We start from the raw sequence: 23,884 nt of genomic DNA, 5'->3' as shown, positions 1-23,884 counted from the left end.
ACACATCTCGTGAGAGTGAACGAGACCGCAAACAAGAAGAGCGAGACAAGAAACAGAAAGATTTACTAAAGACAATTAAATCTGACCTAAAGAAGGAAAATGAAGACCTGATAAGGACTATAAAAGATGACCTAAGAAAAAAAAAATGAAGACCTGATTCGAACCATGAAAGATGACTTACTTAATTTAAAAGATAATCTTAAAAAGGAGCAGGAGGAACGAGACAGAAAACAAGAGGAACGAGGTTTACAACTTAAAGAAGATCTGGAGAAGAATCAAAAACAATTAATGACTAACTTTGAAGCAACGGTAGAAGAAGAATTGGGGCAAAACAAAAAAAATCCAAGAACTAGAGATGAAAGTAAAACGGACTCCTCTTCATCCCGATCCTGGAATGTAAACAATGATGAAACTAAAACCACCAAAATTCGACGGCAAAGAAGCATGGAGTACCTATTTGAATCAATTTGAGGTCGCTGCTAGGGGAAATCGCTGGGCTAACGAAGAAAAGGCAATCAATCTTAAGCTAAGCCTTAGAGGAGAAGCTACAGAAATATTAAGAATGGTGCCCTCTGAGGATCAGTTCAATTTCGACTTACTGGTGCGTACCTTAGAGATGAGATACAGTGAAGCCCATCTACAATAAGTGTACCAGGCTCAATTGAAATTTAGAAGACAACAACCTGAGGAAGGACGCCAACAGTTTGAGGCCGATGTTGCTCGATTAGTAAATCTGGCTTACCCTTCAGCCCCAACAGAGTTCCGAGAACAAATTTCTATAAATGGTTTTATTGACGGAGTTCGAGATCCAGATACTAACCACGCCCTAAGGATGGCTTATCATAAAAGTATTTCAGTTATCTACGCAAGATACAAGAAGAAATCTACTGTTTTGGTTCTAATGGTAAATTTAAAACGATATGATCAACACCCGAAACAAGGAGAGAACATTGGCTTATGCTTTGAAGTAGTGGCAGTCATGAAAAATGCTTTATTCAAACAGACCTTTTCCTGTATATTTACAAAACCCATTTGAAGAATCTTCTGCCAATTTAACATGCTTAAATTATCAAATAAAATATCAAATAATTTAAATAAATAATATCTTTTTTTTTAACACCTGATAAATGTGTTTTGTTCATGTAATGTGAAATCTAACTATATTATGCCTTTATTATCTAAAATTGAGTCCACAGCCAACCCATCCAACTAAAAAGTGTTCCAGGCAAAACCAAAAAATACTACTGGGGACGTAGTGAAGCCACTGCCATTTTTGTCAATAAGGTTGTTGTTTTATTTTTCTTGTGTGTAAATTACAATATATGTAATTAAAAGGGGTACAAAGCGATAAAAAATTATATAAATTTACAATAATAACCTTCAAAAAGTTCCAAAATTGCCCCAATATATATATTTTTTAACTATAGCAAAATCAAGAGCTAAAAAACCTTGTGCAAGTTGGTAATAATTACGTATTTAACGTATGTAGAAAAACCTTCATAATTTTTCAAAATTTTGTATTTTTTCCAATCATCCTCACTTTTTTATTAATATTTTGACCACACTCAACATTCTGTGTAAAAATTTTCAAAAAAAAATCGGTTTTTAGACGTCCCTTTAACTTTACCGGACCCTATTTCGAAACTGTTCCATCGGGTTTTAAAAAGGATGCGCTTCGTGACAATTCATTCAGTTTTTAATTGTTTAGTCAGTTTTTACCTTGGAAACAATTAAACGACAGTCAAGGCGAGTTAGGTTAGTGTTTTTGACGCTGATGTGATCTGAAATTTGTTGATCTGAAAGTGTGTTCCCGAATTACATTACAATATTTTACATTTTCCATCTTAAATTTATTTGTACAGAACATGCGAACAATTTGTATATGTCCAAGATGTTTTGGCATAAACTATCTCTCATAACACAGAATTATGCCAGACGCATCCTCTTGTGACAATAATAGTATTTCCTCAAAAGTGTACCAGAAATGTTTTTGATAGCGACAATGTAACTTTTTTTACTATTTTGATGATATCCTTTTTGAGATGTTTTCGCGACAATTCAGAACGTCGTATGTAAAAATTGTAATAAAATACTTAAAAATTGTACCCTTTGCAAGTTAACTAATGAGAAATTTTAATATTGACTATAATCCTAAGACTATCCAAAGAAGGTATATAAACAAACTTAATATAAAGGTCAAAAGTATATTAAAGATTTGTTTAATTAACCGGCTTTGTGTTACCTTTCTACAATTTTTTTATCGTTACTGGAACCCTTACATCCTCCTATTTACAGCTTTTATTTTCTGTAATTATTTGCATCACGAAAATAATGGGTAATGCAAAATGAGAATTTGAAACCACTCAGTTAATAACTAGGTACCCAAATAATAAATTGTTAATTTTGAAAAAAAAAACTAAAATGAATAATATGGCTTTTTTCTTACAATTTATATTTATATGTGGTTAGAAAATGCTCATATCTAACTCTTTTTTTAACTAGTCTTGGTTTGGATATATGTACAATTGTATGTTCTTTTTTAAAAAAATAACTTTTCACAAAAACTCTTTTTAACGCCTAGTATATAAAAAAACGCTAAAATGGATTTCTATTATTTTCAAATGAACTATAAATGTTTCTATTTTAAGTTAATTAACCTAGGGCTTTCCTAATTTTGGTACCTTTTTAATTAATTATAGTTGCGTTTGATAATTATTTCTTGAGTACGGAATTTCTCATTATTAATGTGACGAAAATATAATAAACTTTATTTAATATAATTTAAAATATATTTTATTTATCTTTTTTGTGCTGGAACAATGCATCTAATGTAAAATGCAAAAACAATTAATTTAAAACTAATATCTAATAATTCATATTTTTTAATGTAAGCACCATCTATCTAAATTAATAAATACGTATCTAAAAAATTTATTCCTTCATAAATTAATTTTGAAAGGTCTCCAAGGTAGTATCCTAATTTCCATATTATCTCTATTTTTTACAATGAAAAGTATATAATATGGCTATTTTTAGAAGTAAAATTTAGTTCTTGTCTCACAAGTGGTAGTATGATTGCCCGTTATTTTTGTTTTATGAGATTATTTACAAGAAAGATTTCTGCAGGCCTAAAAGGTTGTATAATTTGTTATAGAACCTTTTAGGCCTGCCAGTATTTTAATATAATGGCTGTTACTACACAGTATCGCTATTAATAAAATATTTTTATATCCTATTATTATTGAGATTCAATTAAACAATTTAATCTTTATATTCTAGAGTAGTTTCAGCTATTTCATTCATGATCCTATAATCCGATGATATGGCAACGTCTATTATCATATATTATTTTTATCTTTTATTACGGTTTGGCTTTTTTCCTTTGATGATTCTGTGTGGTGATGATTTATCGATTTTATCTATTGCTTGTTCTTTTAATTGCTTTTTTTTTGCTGCTAGCGTGTGTATTTTCAATTTGGTTTTCTTCAAGGGTTTTTTGTATTTTTCGTTTCAAGTTATGACTTTTTTATACCAATATTGTCATTCTATATGATTTGATTTTAACGGTTTCGACAATATTTATTTTCAAATGTTGCTTTAATTTCATTCTAGCAGTAGCATAGCCTACGTTCATCATACCTTATTCTATTTTTCTAACAGACATGTAAAGGATATATGTCCAATTATATAGGTTTTCTTTATCTGAGTCATTACTACCAGGATGTCATTATTTAAAAAGAATCTTCGAGGTTTTGGCTAAAATGGTTGACACGTTGTATGAATTTATAATTAATTATTTGCATACATTTTGTATAACGATAACTTGCCTAGTAGTCGTCGCCAAAACTTAAGGTCTGAAATGATGGAAAATGTAAAAGATGTTATTAAGAAAATAGGGAAAATATCAATCCAGTATTTAGAGTGAAGATCCGTAATAACAAAAACATTAAATAAGGAATTCATACCTGTTATTAAAAATCATATTATATGAATAATAGTTTTGTCCCATATGAAATTGGAGCTGAATGCCGGTGTAAAGAATAACCTTGACTAGGGTGCTGAAAATGGAAAATGGACGAAAATAAAAGAAGGTTCTTTAAAATTGTAATATAACATTTAATTAAAGTGTAAAAGCAAAATGTGCAAAATCTTTTTTTGAGCTTTTTCATAGAAGAAATTAAGTACAGTCTTATCTTATAATAGTGTTTTTTTATAGTTCTGGTTGGAAACAAGGAGAAGAAACTGAAGAGCCCTTTATTTTAAGTTAAGAATATTTTTTGAAGAAATAAAATTCCTCTTACTTTGTAGTTCTTCTGATGACATTAAGCTTAAATCAGCGAAAGCGGTAAATATTATTATTTCTCTTGAGCGTTTGTATCCAGGGTCAAAAGAGTAATAATGAATTTTCTTTTCTAATATTAGATCAAATCGTAAACCGCGGTAAATGTTAATAAAGATTTGAAAAATGCCATAGATATCATCAGCTATAATTGCACGTAACGTTTTGACCTCATATTAATTTCGCCTTTTATTACATCTCATAACCATAAAATGAATTTATGCATTCTTATAGTGATTTAAGGCTACTAAATCCCGAATAATTTAAACATATAATTGGACTTTGGGCACTCCCCTAAGCATATTCTTAATTACTCGCCATAGAAGAACATTCAACTTTCTCACCAAACTTTCCTATCGCCATTATTGCTCTAATCTGTGGGAGGAATGCAAATATGAGAAATGACCATGTAGCATACTAGGCAGACCTACACATAATATCAACCGTTACAGCCAACCAGCTTAAGCGGCTTCTTCCGTTCTTTGTTGAGTCTTCTCTTAGTTTTCGACAGTCATATCATATGGGGATTTCGCACGAGATATTGCGGTTTTTTAATTAATATGCATAAGCACACCTGGGCGTACATGATGGAGTAGGTAAACGTAATTCTGCTCCGGATGTTAAGAACAAAATGGTCTAAACGGAGGCGAATTCACTTACGACACGTACAAGGCCGTCGGGAACGCTTGATGCATTTTCTTAAGAAAATATTATGGCTCATAATGCTTTGTGTTTAATAAACAAAAGGTACGACAATGTAATGTAAACAAGTGTGTGGTTTTTCTTTGGTGGTCTTTTGTCCCTTTTGTTGGTCGGCCAAACAAGGTCCCATGCGATGTAATATATTATTAACATAAATAATTGACACGAGTGAATAGTTATAAAGGTTGTATGTAAAATAACTAGGTAAATATTTTTACAGTATGTTTGATATTTAATAATTAATAACAATCCAAAATAAAATTTAAAAGTAGATATACCTCTAAGAACGACCTCGATTAATCATAAGGTAGCCGATTTTAAGAGAATAACAAAAGATGAAGAAGAAAGAATGTATTCGTATTAAGGAATTATTTGACAACATCAAGTTTGGTTTGGAAAAGTATAATTTAGCAAAGGAGATAAGCAATATGTGAAAGTTAAAAATCAAAGAATATGAACAAATGGAACAGAAAAAACAATTAAGTAAAACTAACCATTGAATAATACCGAAAAGACAGATAAGTACTTAAGAGTCAATTGAAAAAATAACAACGCAACAACATATATTAAAGAAAACAAGGAAGAAAATATGTATAGGCGTCTCATTTCTGTATGTTTTATAAGGATTCTCGCTTTGTGACACCATACTACTTTTTAATGACCAAAAGGTCCACTATTAAAATATAGCATAGCTCTCTAGCTCTCTTAGTTTTGTGCTACAACGTAATTTGGAAAAAAAAAATCCAGTGATCCCCTGTACCTCTGTTATTGTCAGGCATTTTAGGAAAGTAAAAACTGATAGTTTTAGATTTTATTGTAAAATCGAATGGGTACTAAAATATTTATTAGAAGTTACCCTTTTTAAGAGCTTTTTAAAAATATAGCAAAATGGCAAATATTTATTTTCATAAATAACATGACAAAATGTTTTCTTCCTGTAATTAATAATAGTGAAATTTGTGGGCAACCATGGTAACCTAAAAAAAAACAAAATGATTATTATTTTGGTATTACTTAGGTATTTAAAAATCTTTAATATATTACAAAAGCCAAATAGCTAAAACTCGTTTAGTAAATTTATTATTATAACAAAAAATTGTATGAAAATAAAAATATAGTAAAAAGTTAAATAATTTTAAATCATAAGTATCGTTCAAAATGCAGAATATTATCACAGTCTAACACAGTCAAGTCACTCGACCCTTTTCGACTAACCATCCGCACCTACCGACGCCGCCCCTCTCGCCTATCAGAGTTTATCAATTCCCCGCATGCGGGGGATTTATACCGGTTCGTTGACGAAATTTGGTTATAGAGTTGACTCGTTTCAGTTTATTTTCGACGTTTACTGAGTGTGCCAATATTTTTTGTTTTTGTGAATTTAATATTCTGTCATTTAGTGTCATATTTAATTATTAGTAGTTAATTATTATTAGTAGTCATTTTTAATTATTTTCCTTTTTGCAGTTTCCCACTAATTACATGTGTTTTGATTAGCCAACTGTGATTTAACAAATTATTATTCCATTTAATAATAAATGGTAGTAAACATCCAGGTAGAAATAAACGTCATTCTAATAAACGTCCAGGTAGAATAAACGTCCAGGTTTCTACATACCTACATAGTAGGTAAAGTGAATTTTGGGAAAATCCCCAAACAAAAAAAGAATAAATAAAGGGTGTCTAAATTAAGTGTCTGAACCACATAATTCCTCTTAAGTAATCAGGTCAATCAAAAAAATAAAGATAATCGGTACAACCCTACGTTTTTATTATTGAGAATAATAATGCTGCATTGAATAAAATAAGACTAAAATAAGAGTTCAATTTACACAAACCCCCATAAGGCATTTATACAGCAAAATAAAATAAGAAGTTGACCAAAATGCAACTAATATTTTATTTTTATTTGAAAACAAAAGTACGCATGGCGTTTTGGTCAGAAAACCCATTAAAAGACAAGGAGATAAAACCTGGTATGTTGGTAGAAATTGGTCAATTTCTTGAAATATACCTGGCATGTGATTGGTAATTCCTTATTTCTTATTTTATTTTATTTTGCTGTTTAAATGCATAAATGTCAAATAAGGCCTTATTTTATTCTATTTGTATGTATAAATTCAGCTTAACTAGTCGGCAATTAAGGTATACATTTAGGTTTACACCATTTATATTAGGTACACCTTTATTAAGATTAAAGGGTTTTTAGGGGATTCTAGTTTTCTTAACAACATTCCTAAGATTTTGACTCGAATTTAAGCGTTTTGTTAGTATTATAAAAAGAAATAAAAGCAAAGAAAAAATGGCGACTGGATGCATACATAAATATATTACCTATTACCTAGTTGTTGTTTATTTAATGTGTCACAATGAATAGGCGTCAAAACTCATCAAAATATTTTAAAATAAAAAAAACCTTGATTTTACCCAATAATATTATTAAACTTAATACTTTCCTTATTGCCCCCCGTAAACGCATTTCTAATGTGAACTTTGTGGACGGACTTGTATCCTGTCATGCGAGGGGTGCCGGCGTAGTTTACAAGTGATTTACGACCGCTTATAAAAAAAGGCGGCATTTTGAGCCGATCAAAGAAGTGATTCTACTTGTTGAAATCTATATACTTTGATATTATGTCTTCTACAAGTTACACAAAGCGTATAAGTGTTTTTTATTTGCAATTTCCAAAAAAAATTATTGCCTTTGTAATACAGCAAAAACATTTTTCGTTGCAATTTTTAATTGTTTCATGTTAGCAAATTTCTTTGAATAAATTTTATTCTTTAATTACCCGCACAAAAAAATCCAAAACCGAGAGATCCAGTGATCGTGGTGGCCATCGAACAAGTCAATTTGTTCTACTCCATCTCCTGAAAAAATGGTCATTTAGCAGTTTTTGTATTATTCTACCTTTCTGGGCTATACCTCATCCTGCTGCAAGATAACGTTCAGATGAGCCAGTGGAGTATCTTCTAAAATGTCCATAGTGTTTTCTAGTAGAATTTGTAAGTACCCATTGGAGCTTAGGCTTTCTTCATAAATATCATAAACTATTTTTCAGTTAAAAATAAAGCAGGAGACATTTCATCTAATTATGCTTCAACGCTCTCTAGGTGTTTTCTTGACCCCAAAAGCGCGAGTTGGGTCTATTCTAAAATTCTCGAACTTGGGAAATAAATGTTCATCATCTAAACAAATTATTTTTATTTTTTAATTATTCTCCTGAGCTTTCAGATTAATAAACCAATTACAGAACTTCAATCTACTTTCGGCATCACCAGGATGAAAATAGTAAACAAGTTTATACTTGTAATATTTAAATTATTATTTTTTAAAATCTTTTGCACTTCTATTTTAGAAACATCGGTTTCTTAACATATTTTCCTGCACGAAGTTTTGAGAGTGGCCTCAACAACTGCTAAGACGTTGATCTCTGATTCCTCGTTATTTTTGTGGTAAACTGGGAGCCAGATTTGTCAAAACATGCATGTCGGCAAATATTAAATTTAGTTTATGAAATATTCGTCTCTCAGGTCGCCTTCTTTCAAGACCAAATAGGTAATTAAAAAATATATTAATTCTAAGGCCTGGTCTGCGTTTTTATTAACTCATATGAAGCAGGTTTTACATAATTTATTTCTCAAATTTTTTAAATTATTGGTTTCGAGACATATTAAAAATTATTAAACAGCAGGAACGATAGTAATTATAGCGGAAATAATGAAATATAATAAATATTAGCATGAAATCTGGAAAAAAGGAACCAGCAATAATTTTTAATTACCTAATGTAAGCAATGAGAGAATGTAAATCAAATTGTTTTTTGCGTTACCATAGTTACCCACAGCTACCCATTATTATTATTAGTGTAAATTGCGATATGGACTATTTGAATAGCTCTTGGCAAGTGGCATATATATATATTTTTTTTTATATATATTTTTTTATATATATAGGGTGTCCTTTAGAATAAACAGGCTGTTACTCTCAAAAAACCTTTAAGGAAAATTTCATTACGCCACTGGATTTAACGTAAAAAATTTATAAATATTAGCTTTTACTTTGAAGACTACGATGGGATATAACTAGTTTATTCCAAGGTCAGTGTGATGACCCAGTGTTTGTTCTTTTTTACGAACTGAAGTCTCGAGAATCTCCAGAAATCAAGACCTATTAGTTTTTATGGAATCCATTGGTTATTCAAGATGGATTGATGGATTGTTTAAAAGAGTCTGGGGGTACGTAGATAAAGAAAAAGACATATCTGACAGTCCTTTTAATCTAAAGTATAAATATGTTTAACATCCAAAAAAAATTGACAGGACAATACCGCTCGGAATTAACGACAATTTTGGTAATTTTAATTTTTTAATGGGTACATTTTTTTAATAACTTTTGTTTGAGTAGTGATATCTATATGCAGTTTTTACTAATCTGTTCAGCTTTGTTCCCTGCTTTTAACAGCATAAAAATATATACATACAGTGGTGGCCAGAAGTATGGAAACTTTTTTAATTTGTATTTTTTTTTAATAAACCAGAAACTATAATAAAGTTACTCATATTGTGATAAAGTACAAATAATGTATTACCTAAATTAACATATAATTTAAAATTAAACGTATTATAAAAAGAAAATTAAATAAAATTAATATTTTCTTGGCCAAAAGTTTGGAAACTGAAGAAAGTTATTTATATAAATTACATCTAAATCAAAATCTGCTAAAATTTTGTGGCATATCCCTCCGAATTTATTACTTCTTTACATCTTCGTGGCATAGAATCGAGAAGTCTTGCACAGTCTTCACTGGAAATGACAGCCCAGTCTGTTTGTAGTATTTCCCACAGTTGAGCCTTGTTTGAAATTGAATGGTTTTGAATCTTCCTGTCCCAATGATCCCATAAATTCTCTATGGGATTCAGATCTGGGGACTGTGAAGGCCAATCCATTAAAGCAATGCTCTGTTCATTTAACCAGTTTTTCACAAATTGGGACTAGTGTTTAGGGTCGTTGTCTTGCTGAAACAACCATCTCAATGGCATTTCCTCCTCACCATAAGGCAACATGTTGTTCTTCAATATGTCTTTGTATAGAAAACGGTCCATTATTCCATCAATTTTAACCAGGGGGCCAACACCTGATCGGGAGAAACAACCCCACACCATTAAGCTTCCACCACCATGTTTTACCGTAGGCATTTGGTATTTGTGGCTGTTCCTTGTACCTTTTAGTCGCTGGACATAACTTCTCCCGTCACTCCCAAATAATTGAAACTTACTTTCGTCACTAAACAATACAGTATTCCAATTTTGGTGAGACCAGGTAAGATGATCTCGTGTAAATTTCAAGCGATTCTTTCTATTTTTCTTTGATATTAGTGGTTTCTTTACAGCAACTCTTACAAAAAGCCCCACTTTATTTAGCCTTCTTCTCACCGTGCGAGCAGACACAGAAATCCCCATTTCACTCATTTCTCCAGAAATATCTATAGAAGTTTTCTTTGGGTTGTTCATCGATTTTCTTTTTATTACATTCATAGCCCTTTTGGACAACTTTCTTGGTCTTCCTTGCTTGTATTTTTAATTATTTTTGAAACAGTGCAAAAAAAGTTTTTACTTATTTTAATTTGTTTATAACCCTTCTGGTATAGTTCAACTATTTTACTTTTTAAAGCACTAAATAAGTATTTACACTTAGGCATGATGCCTCTCTTTACTTAAACAAAATCGTACCGTTAAACAGCTTGTAGTAAACAATTATTATGATTTTATTAAAGGTTTCCATACATTTGGCCACAGAGGAATAACTCCTCTGTTTATTTATATTTTGAGAGTTTTCGCATTGCGATATTTTCTGCATTTTTTGAAAAAGTTTAAAGTTTCCATACCTTTGGCCACCACTGTAGCATAAAAATATACTATTACATTTGAGTGTTTTGAAATGACTTAATGAATAAAGTCCAAGTCAACGCCCCTTATCGGATTTTAGCAAAAGCAAACATTTTTTTGATTTATAATTAAAGCAGTGAAAAAGCATTTAACCAAAACTTATTTTAAAACAATCAACCCACTCAGAGCCGACTTTCAACTGTTTTTCTCACTCAAGCTAAAAATTCCCTTTACCAGTTTATTTGACAAGTGACAGAAATTCTTATTGAAACTTTTTTGTGTGGAAATGTTTGAAGATTGTGATGCTCGTTGTAGTAAATTTTTTGTCAAAAATTGAATTTTAAATTTTGAAGTAGCTGTAACACTGTTTAGCAGCCGACCAATTAATCCAAGAATATTTTTCTGCATTTTTTTTGCCCGCTTTTATTTACAGCATTTTTTGTTTGAAGGTTCTACAATTATTAGTTTCTAAGATATACCCACTTACCTCGCTTAAGTAGCCACCAGGTATATTGCTGATAAATATATTTAATTTTATTTTCTTTCTTTATCTGATGGCATTCCATACCATATTTATTTTTTAGTATTAGTAATATAAGCTTTATTTATCTTATTTAAAACATTACTTTTATAAATATGATTTCGCTCGATTATCAGGAGAATGTGATGAGATAAGGGAAGAATGGTAAAACTTATTGAAAGGGAGGGCGGTCTCTAGCGCCGGGGCAGCCGGGGCGAAGCTCCGGCTGCTCTGTAGTTCTGTAGCTCTATAGTAATTATAATTTAATATTTTTTCTTTGCGGCCGAATTGCCACATAGTAATGCCTCCTGATATTGCCGCTCCATGATCGTGCGCTTCGCATCCCGGCCGGCCATAGAGAAATGAATATTAAATAGCAATTTTCTTTAGTGTATTGAGATGATTTCCAAATTTGACAACGTTATGGCAGAGCACCTTAGACGCATCCAGAGCAATAAAAACTTGAAACGGTTTCCCCACTATTTGGGCCCAATTATTCAAAATGAGATAATTTCGCTAATTTCGGCAGAAATCAATAAAATTATTTTATCTGACATACAAAAAAATACATATTTTTCAATCATACTGGATGGTACCCCAGATGTTGCGCATAAAGAACTATTATCAATCATAATTAGATTTGTGGATCTAATGAATAACTTAAAGAAGATAAGAATAAGAGAACATTTTTTAGGAATCTGCCAGATTACTGACGTAACAGGCGAAGGGATATCAAATTTTGTGACCGAAAAATTAAAGGAATTAAATTTGGATATTTATAAATTGCGAAGACAAAGCTATGACAACGCAGCCAATATGAAAGGCAAAAATAAAGGAGTGCAGCGCCAAATTCTAAATATAAGTCCTCGAGCTTTTTATGTGCCCTGCACTGCACATTCTTTAAACCTTTTGGTAAACGATGCTGCTCGATCGACTTTTAAAACAACAAACTTTATTGATTTAGTCCAAGAACTATATCTATTTTTCTCTTCTTCCACCACCCGTTGGGATATTTTTAAAAAACATTGTAAAGGACTGACACTAAAAGCTTTATCAGGTACTAGGTGGTCAAGTAGAATAGATGCCTTAAAACCACTCAGGCACTGTTTTGAAGATGTGTGTAACGTTTTGGAAGATTTTGAGAGATGATGCAAGGAAGGATATGTCTGCGAGGAATCAAGCAAAAAATGTTTTAAAAAGAATAATAAGTTACAAATTTATATGCTCCCTGGTAATGTTGTATAAAATACTTGAAAGGGTCAACGTTGTCAGTAAGATTTTGCAAGATCCAGAACAAAATTTGCCCTGAGTTAAAGAATATTTGACAAATCTTTTGGAATTTTTACAAAGTAACAGATGTGATCAAAAGTTCAACGATTTATTAGATGAAGCAAAGAAAATTGCCCAAGATGTTGAAGCGGAAACAGAATTTCCTGTAACCCGAATTCGAAGGAAACGTCAACCATTTAGTTACGAAGTTGTAGACGAAAATGTCGTCGATCCAACAGACAATTTCAAAATTAATTTATATTTTTATATGCTGGACGTTTCCATTAATTCAATCAAAGACAGATTCGATTTGATGAACAAAGCTAATGAACCATTTTCGTTTTTAGACTCTCTATTATAGCTTTATCCGGATCAATTGTTGATGAAATGCTGCCAAGATCTACACCTATTTCTCACGGATGAGGCAAGAGATGAAAAAGACATAAATGGTGACGACTTATTCAGTGAAATCAAAGTGATACGCACTTTCATAAAATCGAAGGTAGCGCGGAAAAATTACTTAAATGTTTGGTAGTTGACGGCTTGGCTTCAAATTTTCCAAACCTGACCATAGCTCTCAGAATATATTTAACGTTACCAGTGTCAGTGGCAGAAGGAGAGAGATCCTTCAGCAAATTTAAGTTGATAAAGAACCATCTGAGATCCACGATGTCAAATGAGAGACTAAATAATTTATCAACAATTTCGATTGAACACGAAATTCTTGAGAGTGTGGATATTCAGTCGTTAATTAAGACTTTTTCCGAAGCGTAAGCCAGAAAATATATTTAGTTGCAATAATTTTACAGTTCCCTTTGTTATATAAAGTAATGTAATTTATTAATATTTAATATAACTTGTTACTTGCTACTTTTGTGTTTTTCTATTTACTAGCTATAGACTTTATGTTTTGCGTATATTTCTAATGACGTTGTTAAGTAACTTTTTACTATAATATATAAAAAAAATCTTTTTTAAGCAGGGGGGGGGGGGGGGGAGATAGTAAAGCGCGGGGGGGGGGCTTGGGTTTTGACGGTTTTGAGCCTCCAAGGAGGCTCCAACCCAAATCCACCTTTGTCAGGGGCGGTGTGGACACTACTTGCCCCGGGGCGCCTCATACCTTATAGACGGCACTGTTGAAAGGGGAAGGATATTGAAAGCTTTAAATGCTCGTGCATATGTAAATATGATCGTTAGGTCTTCATTTATTTTAGGACGAAAGTACTTAATTACCTTATCTATACTCTGAATAAAAATATAAAGAAAAACTTCTTCCTTTTATTATTTTATTGCTTCACAAAAAAAAACAGTTTACAGACATAGAACTATAAAATCAAAGAAAAAATCAACATCAAATGAACCATTTCATTAAAGCAACCGGATTGCGAGATCGGCTTCGAGTATATATAAACCCATGTCCCATTGTGTTTCGTTTGTGAAGGTCACTCGCGATTCGAATTGCCTCGCCGCCGGTAAAAAAGAAATTGTTTTGACCAACGGTCGCTGACATCTTGGCCGCCAGCCCCGATGATGATCAGGCTGCTGCCGCTGATGGAGCAGCGAAGAAAACGGTAGCACTTGATCTTGAACGCTGTTAATGGCTTTTATTTGGTAACACGCACGTATCCTTCTTGCACCGGCGTGCATTCAGATGGATTGCTTCACATCGAGATTGGTTTCCTTTATTTACTGATATTTATTTTCTCAGTTTGTTACTCAAAAGCGTCTTACCTAGGGAATCAAAGCTGAACTATCATTCGAGTTTTTCACACAACGATTATTTATTTAAATATTTTAATCATTTACTGACCTTGACCTGATTTTTAACCTACATAAAAGGGTACTACAATTAAGTTAAACGTCTTAGTGACAGTTTTTTTTTACTTAACGATATATGATTAATTATGATAAATAATCAAAAAATGTGCGCTCTTTTTACCTGAAAAAAATACTCACCAAAAGAAAATAATCGAAAAATGAACTATAAGGAAGTAATCGCATTCTTGAAACACTATAACATGTTAACGTAAAGGTCAAGAGCTCTTTCGTTTAGTTATCTGCTCGAAATAAAATGTCGCTCCTAAACGGTTATTAGAGGACAATATTTTCCTATGACTGGTTTTTATTACTATACGCTGCATCACGAAAAGCTCTATATCAACCATAAAAGCATACAAGATGTACAAATAGTATGCAAAATGTCAGTTAAATGAAAATAATTTTGCATATTAGTTCCACTCACATCACTTTTATATTGCTATAGAGAAACGTAATTATTTTTAATATCGGAAAATTATTTAACTGAAGGTAGTATATACGTAAAGTATAATGGGATTGTAAAGAGAATCTTTGTTCTATTAATCATAATAAAGAATTATCCTTTATAATTTATTTTAAGGTATTTACTATACTATCAAGGTATAATTACTATACATTTGCTACGTAATAATAATAGCAATCATTTTATATAGATTGTGAGATTGAACAGCAACAAAAATAATTTTATGGTACCAGCATCATTTGCTAAAGTTTTGATTGATTTATCCTAAGGGCTATATTAAAAAGAGGACATTTTAGAAACACGTCTATTAATAATAAGAATATATAAAAAATGTTATTTTTAATCCTTGCTTTTTCGGATATACAGCATTTATTAGAATTTAAATGGAATAAACTATTTCACGACCTTGCTTTACCTGAAATTTAACGCCTTATATTAAGTAAAAGAAAATATTCTGATGATGATATGCCTATTCTAGTAAATAAGTAATCTTAAATAATTAAATAAAAAATTTCCATAGACACAGACATTACTTAATACATCTGAAAGCAGTTTTTAAATCAAATCAAATTGCTCATCTTTTTTTATGTAAAAAATTAATTACACAAATATCAATTAACAAACTATAGAATAAGAAAAAGAAATATCTGATCGTTCTTTTAAAAACATAGTTTTCATCAATTCTATCTGCAGACTACCCGAAATGTATGCACGCCATTGTGTAGTGAAATCCTACTAATTATTAACTGTTATTATTTCAGCTAGCTAAGAGATGTGAGTTTAAAAGCTATTAGCAAGAACAAACTGTTGCAAACTAAGCTACATATTGCAGAAAGATGATGTTCTTTATATTTTAGTAGGTGCAATATTTAATGTTCAAAAATTGTTACAGAATCTATGGTTTAAGTCAATGGAAATATACTAGCAAATAGTATATATATATATACAGTAAATTTAAGACAAATTTAAGACACTGGAGTCTAATATTACCAAGAAGATTTTTGCTAGTTTTGAAATAAGTGTTTAAAGCATGATACCATAAAAATAAATGAAGATAGTCAAATGTTAATTAATATGCACTTTACCAAAAATATTGTATACTAATTGCTGATATTTCTGGTAACATTAAGTAAATGTAAGGGATCTTGTTGTGGAAGTTATGTTTATGGTGCTGATAATATTTATTGCAGTAAGACTTGTTAAATGCTACCTGGTCAATCATATTATGGAGAATACTCCTAATTTAATTTTAGTTTCCAAGTAAAGTGGTTTTTTATGAATGATAAGTATAAAATATACCAATATGTCTTACACCTAAAAACTTTTTTCTCTTTTAAATTATTAAACCTGAGCTACTATGTAAAGAAAGGTGTACAAGAATTCTGTATAAAAAGTGTTGATAATGCCAATTTTTATGAGATAATTGTACATATCTAAAAAATCAATTTCTTGGATTAAGTTAGCGAATTTTCAGAACTTTTATTTTATTTACATTATTATCTGGCATTAAGACACAGACCATATAAATAACAGCAAAATCATGATAAATGATCATTTAACAAAATTATTATACTCTGTTGATTCCAAAGTCCATTTGTGTAAAGCATAGGCGCATTCTTCATGCTGCATTCTATTTAGCATGCACTAGATTTTGGGTTGGTAATGCATGGCTTATCACTATTTTGTCTCGACATCTATTTCTAATATCAAGCATCGGTGATGCGTCATTCTTCTTCTATTGTGTTTACTAGGGCTTGTGATTAGTGACTTGCTGCATCGCAGCGTCCTCGATACTGTTCTCTATTAAATGCTAGGTACGTTCTATATGCGACGTAGAATTTGAAATGTTGAGCTGTGCATGTTTCAAGTTGTCTGCATGTCCATGATTTCTTGACCTAGTTTCGAGCATGTCTGAGACATGTAAGTTGAACTTAAACGATGCGAGAATCGCGTCTTAAAGTAGGTTGTTCTTGAGTTTCTTTGGAGAGCTTGTATCTTGAGATATAAATTAAGTTTAATACTGCAAAAATTAAAAATAGTAGAAAAGAGTATCAAAACACCAAATCTTTATACTTTAAGCTTAACTACTTGACTGCTTACTAAATAATTTAGATTTCATTCTGTATGGAGTTCTAAAATTCTTTAAGTTCTTAATAAAAACAGAACATGTATCGAGCATATGTGTTAAGATACATTTACTAAAGATTTTGATAGAGTTAATCTATCATATAGAAAAAATTCCTAATTAACCTAAAAAAAAACAAAACTAAAACTAAAAAGGACAGAATGGCAAAGCAATTTGGCTGGCATGCGACGGAAGGCAACAAGAGTAGACAAAAGAGAACCACAAAAGAAAGACTGATTAGGCCAGCTTATCTTCGGTCTTAGTTGATTTTGCAGTTTATATTGAACATACTACTAGGCATCTCGTTGAGAGTCGTTGGGAGAAGAATTTGCTTAACATTGTTGTAAAATTTATTAAGTGACAAATCTTTAATATTATTTGGCAAGTTATTCCACATTGTAACTCCGACAACAGAAAATTACTTGTAAAAGTTACTTTGTTTAATGTTGAGGTATACTAAAACTTCCAATATTACGAATATTGTGTAAATGCGAGAGAGTAGTAAATAACTTATTTAAATAAGGGGGTTGATCCAATTTTATTATTTTATATATAAAGGCATATATGTGTAATTTTCTTTTCCTTTCCATATTTAAAATAGAATTTTTGTTTAAATAAAGTGTGATATGCTCCCGATAGGCAGCACCATAAGAAAATCCTATACAGCTATTTTGCAATTTTTGTATAGATCTAGAAAGCTCAGATGTTATAGAATTAGAAAATACGATATCACCGTAGTCGAGTAAGGAAGGAATAAAGCTATTAGAGAGATATTATTTGGTTTTACTCTTTAAGACATTTTTGAATCTGTACAGATTTTTGAGACGCATATAGTCTATGTTTAATTTGTTCTTAATGTGTGTCTCAAAACAAAGGTTAGAATCTAAAGTCAATCCTAATATTTTCACTTCATTTACAACTGGAATTTTTTCTCCATTAATCTCAATATTTATACTTTCATATAAGTGTCTTAGAATTCAGTTCTCAGAATTACAGCTATTAAATTGATGTTAGATTTAGCAGGATTACTTTTTGAGTTATGTTCATTGGAATAATTAACTATGTTTAGTATATCCGATTTAATTTCTTGCTCGGAAATATTAAAATTTAAGAAATTTAATGGCATGTTTATCTGAGAATCATCAGCATATTGTTGTAATTTACAATGTTCAATACAGTTATGCATATCCGCCACATAAATCGAAAATAAAAGAGGTCCGAATATGGAGCCCTGAGGAACACCAATTTCCAAGTCAAGATATTTTGTGCGCCAAGCTTCCATTGTTGGTTTTTAACAAAACCGAATGTGATTTTAAATAGGAATTAAAAAAGAAACTGTGGATTCAGAACAACCAAAATATTCTAACTTTGCAAGGAGCATTAAGTGATTTATTGTATCAAACGAAAGAGCACTGGATGGGCTTTGCTAAAATCAAGCACCGCCATGCAAGTACTTTGTTTATGTTCTTCGTTAAGTCTTATATTATCTAACATTCCCACCAGACTAGTAGTTGTACTATAATTCCTCCTAAATCCCGATTGCGTATCTGGAAGTATACCAAATGAGTTAACAAAATTATAAAGTTGTTGGAGAATATGCTTTCCAAAAATTTTAGTTAATTTTTAGTTTGTGATATATTATTGGTAATTGGTTTAACGCATTAAAAAAATAATTATTAAGGGCTTCTGGATTACTAAAATTACAAGGCAACTCGGTATTCTTTGATTTTGTTAGATGTAGTTTATTAGCATTTTTCCAAAAATCACGATTTTTTTTATAGAAAGTGTGTTAAAATATGATTTTATCCTGCTGAATAGCATGTTTTGTATAGTTTCGCAATTGCCTATAATAGTTTAAATTTAACTCAGTTTTATTATTTTTTTTATTTTTGCAGTGCTTTATCTCAGAGCCTCATAAGCAATTTAATATTGTGAGTTATTCAGGGCGTAAATGGTTTATTTTTAATCATTTAGTCTTATTTGGCGCATGTTTGTCAACTAAACAAAGTATATGGTTGTTAAAAGCCACAAGTTTATCGTTAACGGAATTTAGGTAATATACACTATCCCAATTAAGTCTTAAAGCGTCATGCTTAAATAAATCCATATTAATAACACTATAATTACTACATTTCATTTTAAAATGTCCCTCTTTACTTTTAGGAAACTCAAGACAACCGAATACTAAGTTGTGACTATTAATGGTTTGTGGCAAAGACAACGAACCGACTCTATTAATTGGGAAATGCTGTTTATTTATAATAATGACATCAAGTAGGGTACTTGTATTGTTAGCTATATTCCATCTTGTAGGCTCAATTATTACTTGAATTAAATCAAATGTATTTAAGACTGCTAAAAAACTGCCAGAGAGTCTGCACTTCTTTAGTAAATTAATAGTAATATCCCCCATAAAAACCACATGATCAAATAAAGGAACAAAATTTGTAAATAAATCATCAAGGGAATCAAGAAAACTGTTAATATCTGGGCTACAAGTTATACAATTGTAAAAATATTTTCTACACTTATAATTTTTCCGTAACAGAACAATCTTGTAATTACCTGTGTGGCTCTAGTAATTACGGAAGATTTTTTACATATGTAGACGTATTCTGTAAAAAAACTTCAGCACTCGTATATTTGTGTTAAAGTATTTCCCACAATTGTAAATAATGTTCTACCCAATTATATCAGTGGGTAAATTCGGTAAACGCAGTATTTTAATATCAACTTTCCCACTGTGAACATTAGTTTTCGTTCTCGGTATGTGATCAAGTGACTCAGAAAGTGACAATGAAGGTTCTTATTCAACATAAGAACAGACTTTAATTTTCTTAGCGATGGCGAGTTCAAGGAAAGGTTCCGTCTTAGCAGACAGCAATGTTAAAGTCTTGTTCGGGATATTGAAGCCGCGCTAAATAATAACACAATTCGGTGGTATTGATTGACTCCACAGCAGAAGATATTAATTGCTCTACATTAGCTAGGAAATGGAGATCAGTATCATGGTGTTTGCGATATGCATGGAGCTTCAAAAATGACTGTGTGCCGAGTGCCGATGCGTACATGACACTGTTAATGCGGTAAATGATATAAAATTTGACGAAATCGTGTCATGGCCACATAATACATTGGATATTATTCAAAGATTTCATGGCATCGCCGGTTTTCCCGAAGTATGTGGTGCTGTCGATGGAACACTGATAAATATAGATGCCCCGACTATAGACGAGCCAGCCTTTGTAGATCGCCATGGTAGGCATTCAATAAATTGCATGGCTGTTTGTGGTCCTGACCTAAAATTTTATTATGTTAGTGCTAAGTGGCCCGGTAGCGTTCATGACGTAAGAGTACTTCGTAACAGTAATTTATTTCGAAGAATGGAAAATGGTTGGAGACCCCATCCTAATTCGGTGATTATGGGAGACTCAGCTTATCCGCTAAAACAATGGTTAATTCCACCAATATATGAAAATCCACTAAATCAAGCCCAACAGGATTTCAACAGAGCTCACAAACGAACAAGAAGAGTAATAGAAAATGCGTTTGGGATTTTAAAAGAAAAATTTCCTTGTTTGATCTACCTACGCGTGAGCCCTGTTTTTGCTGCAAATGTTTTCAAATGCTGTGCCACTTTATGCAACATTTCAAAAGGTGATGGGGACGCAGATGATTTCATGGTAGAAGATGGTAAAGAGTTATCAGACAATGAAGAAAATTATGAACATCTCGATGACAATCCCCCTGTTGGAGCGCAAGCTAGATTAGGCGAACTGATTAATTATTTTAACAGACTCTAGTAGTAAAATATGTATATAGGGTGCTCTAAAATTTATTGAAAACGTGTTTCATTTCTATACTAAAGTTCAAAAATATACATATCTACAAAATAAAGACGAAAATATTTATTTCATTTATTAACAACTTTTATTAACGAAGGATTTAAACTATATCTAAACTATAGGTACTAGATAAGTTATTATAAAGATAAATAGGTCTTGCCGTTTTCTGATTGGAAGTTATTGTGGAACTGCGAGGTAAATTCAGAAAACGGTAACCCGAGGTCCTTTTCTAATTTTAATATTTCCAGCTTGGTTTTATAGTTTTGTAATTTTATATGTTCAATTTGTAGTTTCAGCTTTTCATTTTTATCGTCACTTTCACCCGTGCTTTCGACAACTTTTCTCTGTCCTACAATTGAAAAGTGGAAATTAGAAATGGATAGATGGATGGATTAGAAATGGATTTTTTATAAAATTTTGCATTTGGCTTTACTTTTTATTTCAAAAGACACATAAAGCCCATATACTAGTCTATACGAGTTGATAATAAGGAATGACTTACTGGCTTTCCTTGAAGTAGATAGTCCACATTCATGTCGGCTTGGGTGGACAGTCTCATTTGGTCCAGGCGTTTCTGTTGACTGAGTCTGGGCTACCTCGAATGACTCAGAGACTCCAAGTCCACAAATAATTGGAGATTTCTTTCCAACAATATCCAAAATCATCTTATCTATTTCCATTAACATGCCTTTCCTACCAGTCCCTGTTTTTTTTCGCGTTGTCTATTTTAAGCTAAAATGCGAAATAGTATATTATGTCATTGTGTATATTTTATCTATAATGGGTTTAGTACCTAATGTCGAAATTACTTGTAAATAAATTATGTTGATTGCTCAATAACAAATGACTCACCATTGCAGGTTTCTTCAAATTCTGCCAGACACTAACTCTTACGTAGGTCCAATCCTTCTCTACTAAAACTAAGCATATACTTTGGGCTACTTGGGCTATTTCCTTCCATTTCTCGACTTTGTCTTGCTTTTTAAGTCTATCTGAGAAAGCACCAAATAGAATTTCCTTGTTTTCTTTAATTTTTGTCAAAAACTGCATTTTTCTTTCGAAAATAATTTGTTTAGATGACATTTTTACTAACCGAAATCAGCCTTCTCACCGTATCGCTTATACGAACGAACAAACAACCCATAACTTTTAATCCTAAACAGATTAAACTCGTTTTAACAAGTCTGTTATAGATATGTACGCGTAGTCCTACAATTGTAAAAAAAATACAATTGTAGTTGTTTCTGATGTGTTACTGAATTTATCACGACTTGTAGGTATGGTAAATTAATTGTAACTTGTAAACTTGTAACAATTGTAGTGTTTGTGTTATAGGGCCCTGATGAAGGTGGACGATATATCACGGTAAACAAAATATTTCTGCTAGAAATCTGAGTTTTTATGCTTAAGAATTCGAAGTTCTGTGGCGGGTTGCGAATGATAAGCTTTAAAATTAACATATTTTTTAACATAAAAACCGACCTCACCGCCACGCCCAAACCGATCTTTCCTGACGAAATTATAGCCCTCAATTTGATGTACCAAGTTATCAGTATAAGCCGTCAACCGTCAAAATTATTTATTAATTATATCATAAACGTCAAAATTATTATTATCAGTTATATAATTTACAAATTCATCGAGTCCAGTACTAAGGGACCGAATATTGAGATGACCACATAAAAACTTATTATTGGATTTTAGTAATTGATGCGTATTAAGACCAAACTGGCCATTTCCGCCATTATCATCCATTACAAAAAACTGTTCTTAGTAGCCTCCGTCAGCACCCTACGCCAATGCCATGTGTCATCGATTCCAGATTCCGAAAGTAGTCTGAAAAATTAGGTTCTGTATTCTTCTCTATATTATCTACGGAATTTTCCTGCAGCGGCTATCAATTTATTTTTTTTGGTTATACCAAAGGAAGTTAATACTTTTGAGCCTCTGGAGTCATGCTGTGAATTATTTAGCTTTTAAGTACACCTATTTTTTACGTCTTTTAAAATGATTTCAAAAATAATCTTGACTCTGGTATCGAGTATCGGTTTAGCAGTCGTACAGAGTAGACGTCTATACCCGTGGGAGGCGCCGCGCCGGTGCTCCGTTTTGTTTTGTTTTGATTCGTTTTGATTTAATTTAAATTGTTCTGATCTAGTGTTGCGTGTTTACATTAACGTGCTATATTTTCGCGTTACAAGGGTTTCCTAAAAAACTAATTAAGTTCCTGCATCAGTAAATGTATTTGTTTTATAAACAGTTCCTGTTTTCACTAAATTTAAAATTATCTGGCAACCATTGACCTTAACTTGAAATAATTGAACATTAACCGTAGGACGTGCAACTGTGTGTTTTGTTGTACGTTTGTTTCATGCGTTGGGTTTAAGTTCAAGTTACTATTTACTTGCAGTTCCTGTTTTTACCATTAATATTTATTTCAATTTAATAATATTTCCTTATCATCTAAAATGAACCACAGTTTCAACTGTTGTCAAAAGAGGGATTTTCCAAATTATTGCTGCATCTCTTGTATTTCAATAGTCCACCCAAGTTGTCTGGAAAGAAATTCTGATGCCATAAAACTGGGAGGCTACAGGATTTTATGCTCACAAAGATGATTTTAATGAAAGAGATCAGGAAGGAAAAATTAATGAGCAAAAGATTTATGATTTGTTGACAGAATTGAAAGAGAAGGATAGAAAGAGGATAGAAGATTATAATTAAAAGAGAAGGATCGAAGATTACTGAAAGTGAGTGAAAGGGCAAGTCTTAAGTTCAATTCACAAATTACCGAGCTAAATATCCTAAATAAAAATTTAATGAATAATTGTAACGGTAAAAACATTAGAAAATGAGTCTTCAACCTATAAGACTGAAATAAACTTACTACAAAAAGACGAAAACGACTTAACTA

Source organism: Anthonomus grandis, chromosome 1 (genome assembly GCF_022605725.1).
Source record: "Anthonomus grandis grandis chromosome 1, icAntGran1.3, whole genome shotgun sequence".
NCBI classification, from domain to species: Eukaryota; Metazoa; Arthropoda; class Insecta; order Coleoptera; family Curculionidae; genus Anthonomus; species Anthonomus grandis.
This window is presented reverse-complemented; position numbering follows the sequence as displayed.